This window comes from Marmota marmota, unplaced genomic scaffold, assembly GCF_001458135.2.
Source record: "Marmota marmota marmota unplaced genomic scaffold, marMar, whole genome shotgun sequence".
In the NCBI taxonomy this organism is placed as follows: domain Eukaryota; kingdom Metazoa; phylum Chordata; class Mammalia; order Rodentia; family Sciuridae; genus Marmota; species Marmota marmota.
This window is the reverse complement of record NW_026000026.1, coordinates 56,959,142-56,962,409: the sequence shown is the minus strand read 5'-3', so window position 1 is coordinate 56,962,409 and position 3,268 is coordinate 56,959,142. Positions and strand designations below refer to the sequence as shown.

General features: G+C 38.4%; 1 pseudogene; it reads right to left on the bottom strand.

The window, feature by feature from the left end:
• Nucleotides 1–260: 260 nt before the first annotated feature.
• On the bottom strand, nucleotides 261–2,616 carry LOC107149165 (annotated as a pseudogene).
• Nucleotides 2,617–3,268: the final 652 nt, after the last annotated feature.

Genomic DNA, 3,268 nt, shown 5'->3' with positions numbered 1-3,268 from the left:
TGCTGCTTTTGGAAAAAAAAAAAAACCTATTGCATTGCCAGTCATAAAAGTATACAGCATTTCCAATTATATAAAGTACATAATTTTTTATTTTTGTTTTTTGGTACCAGGGATTGAACCCAGAGGTCCTTAACCACCGAGCCAATCATTTATTTATTTATTTATTTATTTATTTATATTTTGACACTGGATCTCACTAAATTGCTTAGGGCATTGCTAAATTGCTGAGGCTGGCCTTGAACTTGTGATCCTTCTATCTCAGCCTCAAGAGTTCCTGGGATTATAGGTGTGTGTCACCATGCCAGGTGTGTATATATATATATAATTTATCATCAAGTATATAATTTATCATCCAAACTCAGAGACATATGACAGTGAAAGGGGATGCTATGAGACAGGATAATGAAAAAACAGGCAAACTGAAGTAGTCTTGTGCAAACTAGCTGAGTTTCCCTACTCATTATGAGCCCAGTAAATTCCTCATCTCTGTGATCTCAGTGCCTAACACTCAGTGAGTACTTCAACAGTCTAAGTTGAAATTGATTATATTCTGTATACTCTTCTATTGCTTTTTAATTTTTGCCTTCAATCTTGATCACTACTGAAACATAATAGAACATTTGTATGAATTATAAAGGATGCCTCTTATCTCTGGCAGCAAATTCAAAACTACATGTTGACTGGATGCAGGCTGTATTTCAGGCATTACTTTCCTCTCAAATGGACATTTTATTTTTGTGAGGTGAAAAGATTATTCATTATGTCTCCAACTTTTTTTTTCTTCTTCGTTACTGGGAAATGAATACAGAAGTGCTTTGCCACTGAGTCACATCCCCTGTCCTTTTTATTTTGAGACAGGGTCTCCTTAAGTTGCTTGGGGCCTTACTGAATTTCTGAGGCTGGTTTTGAGGCTTTGAAATTGTGATACTCCTGCCCCAACCTCCGGAGTGGTTGGGGTCACGGGTGTGTGATACTTTGCCCAGCTGCAACTGTTTTTCCTGTATAAAATATTATGTGACATACTGCCATGACCTGCAGCGACCATTAATTCAGAAACTGGCAAGAGGTGATAGGGGATTAAGAAAAGCACACAAACATTAAGAGAGAAAGTTGAATCAGGTGGGAATCCGATCTCTGGTTGAGAATGTGACCCAGAACTGGCTCCGCATGTTTATTGTATAGGTTTTATCATCAAAAGGTTATTTGTCAAAAAGTTTTTGCAAAGCAGATAGGCTTAAAGGTCACAGCATTGACAAGTATTATGGTTATCTTGCTAAGCTCAGAATCCCCTATTCTTGGGAGCTAGTGTCTGAGTTTCAAGGTTAAGACTTATAACTCTGAGTCTTTGCAGAGTTTCCATGGCAGGGTGTCACTATAGCAACTGGGCAATCTTTCTTTCTTTTTTATTAAAGTAATAAAGTTTAATATATTTTGATTTTTTTCAAATTATACTTTTGAATAAAGTGCCAGATATGCTTTCTACTTCTGCTAATTAGTTAGCACTGACATATTGACTTCAAATAGTTAGAATCTACCAGGTCATCATCAGTCCACTCTTCTTCCTCATGTTTGGGTTTCTTTGATACCTAATTATCATCGTCATAGCCTTTACTCTTCTTTATAATTACATTAAGTGCAAACTCTGCAGAATGACATCGTTCTAATTTCTGTTTTAGAATGGCAACTTCTTCAGATCTGGGTGATTGATACTTTTTCACTAAGTTTCTCATGATTTTCATTATATAGTAACTGTGACAAGCAAGTTCTATTCTCTCAGCATTAGACTCTCTGATAAATACCTTTTCATAGCAATCCCTTAGCAATTATCTAGTGGAAGCACTAGATAATATGACAGTCAAGGCAATTTGAGAAGGTATGTATAAAAGATAAACATCAGTCAGTGCAATTTTACTAAGAAAGTCATCAGCTGTTTTCCTCAAAATCTTTGGATTCTCCAACATGGGATAGTGGGTCTTTATATCAATGAGGAAGCACTCAAACTGTCTATAATGATTGTGGACAATAAGATGAAAATTAAGCTGTTTTATAAGGAGTAGCTCCTATTCCAAAATCTGTTCCAGTGCCTTCTCCTGTCCAAGAGGATTCTCTAGAAGGTTTCCAACAAACTGAGGACTAGACACATTGAATTCATCTACTTTACAAGCCCAAAATGAACAAGTAAGCAATATTATCCATGGGTGATATTCCATTACAGAGTTATTGATAAAACTTGAATGCTTGAAATACATGCAAGTTGTACCCACAACAGACCATGGCATTGCTGGCTTAAACACTGAACAGAATTCTAGTAATCTTTTTCATAGTATTTGCAGAGCGTCCTTTCTCCATAAGGCTCAAGAAAGACTGGATCATTTGGAAAAACTTCCCCTTTGCCACCACTTTGCATTTGAATTTGTGATCAGTGTTGGCCTGCAGATGGGCCAGCTGCTCCTCAGTGGCAAAAGTCCAATGTCTCTCTTGGCTGCTGTTGTGGTATATCAGAGCATCCAGGTCCAGGCCCAGAAAGCTTGGACCAAAAAAAAAAAAAAAAAAAAGCCAGGCATGGTGACACACACCTGTAAACCCAGCAGGAGGCTGAGGCAGGTGAATCACAGTTCAAAGCCAGCCTTAGCAATTTATCAGGTGCTAAGCAACTCAGTGAGACCCTGTCTCCAAATAAAATACAAAATAGGGCTGAGGATGTGGCTCAATGATGGAATGCCCCTGAGTTTAATCCCTGGTGCCCCCCAAAAGATTACAGCAGATGTTACTCCACCAGGATACAGAAGCAACTGGGCAATCTTAACCTATACTTTTGCACAGGGTTTCCCAGCACAAGCTACGCACTGTAACCATGAGGCAATCAAAAACCTTGATCCATGTCACTGTACCCTACAGCATACTTTGTGGTGGGACTGCAAATTGGTGCAATTGCTCTGGAAAGAAGTATGGAGTATCCTCAGAAAACTTGGAAAGGAACCACCATTTGACCCAGTTGTCCCACTCTTTGGTATACACCCAAAGGACTTAAAATTAGCATACTACAGTGATGTGGCCACACCAATGTTTACAGAAGCTCAATTCACAAGAGCTAAGCTATGGAACCAGCCTAGGTGCCCTTCAACAGATGAATGGATAAAGAATATGTGATATATACACATACATACAATGGAATATTACTCAGCCATGAAGAGAAATGAAATTATGGCATTTGCTGGTAAATAGATGGAAGTGCAGTCTATCATGCTAAGTGAAATAAGCCAATCCC